The sequence below is a fragment of the Rhinolophus ferrumequinum genome, chromosome 18 (assembly GCF_004115265.2).
Source record: "Rhinolophus ferrumequinum isolate MPI-CBG mRhiFer1 chromosome 18, mRhiFer1_v1.p, whole genome shotgun sequence".
NCBI classification, from domain to species: Eukaryota; Metazoa; Chordata; class Mammalia; order Chiroptera; family Rhinolophidae; genus Rhinolophus; species Rhinolophus ferrumequinum.
The window spans coordinates 55,174,045-55,175,219 of NC_046301.1; positions in this window are offsets into that span (position 1 = coordinate 55,174,045).

Genomic DNA, 1,175 nt, shown 5'->3' on the forward strand with positions numbered 1-1,175 from the left:
TTGTCAAGGCTGGAGAAGGAAATATTAAAGCAGAGAATAGTATATTTTAAAGGTCCTATCTTTTGAAGTAGTTCTAGTTTTGTTTAAATTTTATACAGGAGAATTGACTCTGGGTGGTGAATACATAATGTGATATACAGATGATGTCTTACAGAACTGTATACCTGAAACCTGTGCAATTTTACTAACAATTGTCACCCCAATAAACTTTAAAAAAAATCTTATATAAAAACTTTCTGATAATTATAATTTAAAAAAATCTAAAATATTCATGTGTTTTATTGTTTATATCATCAGGAAAAATCAGTATATATGAGAAATTGTAGAGTAAAAATGTCAAAAGGAGATGACTCTTTGTCACATTCTTAGTGTTTTTCCAGAGTTTTTTTAATCTCATAAAAATCTACATCTGGGTGGTGAACACACAATGGGATTTATAGATGATGTAATACAGAATTGTACACCTGAAATCTATGTAATTTTACTAACAATTGCCAATCCAATAAATTAAAAGAAAAATTTACAGACCTTTTGTAAATCGATTGCTGTAATATATAAGGTATTCGGTTTGGGGATTAGGCTATTAGAAATTGCATTCAGAAAGAGGAGAACATGTTTAATTTAAGTAAAGCCAACACTGGAAATCTAAATATACAAAAACAACTATCAAATCTACTTGCATGCAATCGAAGGCAGTATGCCATGTTTCTCCAAAAATAAGACTTAGCATGACAATTAACTCTATGAATCTTTTGGAGCAAAAATTAATATGAGACCTGGTATTATATTATCTTATATTATATTATATTATATTATATTATATTATATTACATTACATTACATTATATTATATTAAACACCAGTCTTATAGTAAAATAAGACTGGGTTTTATATTAATTTTTGCTCCAAAGGATGCATTAGAGCTGATTGTCTGGCTAGGTCTTATTTTCGGGAAACACAGTAGTATTTGGAAATAATGGTGATTGTGGAAAGAAGTATAGAATTTAGAGATTATTAGGTTTAGCAAAAGATAATGAGAGGTTCTTTAGTGGCACATAGTAAAACCATGGCACAAAAATCCAGGGAAGTACGTATTCAGTGTTTGGATGCGGTGAATATTTCTACTTCTTAAAAGGAAGGATGGAACTTCCAGGCAAGAAAGCACTTCCAAATGA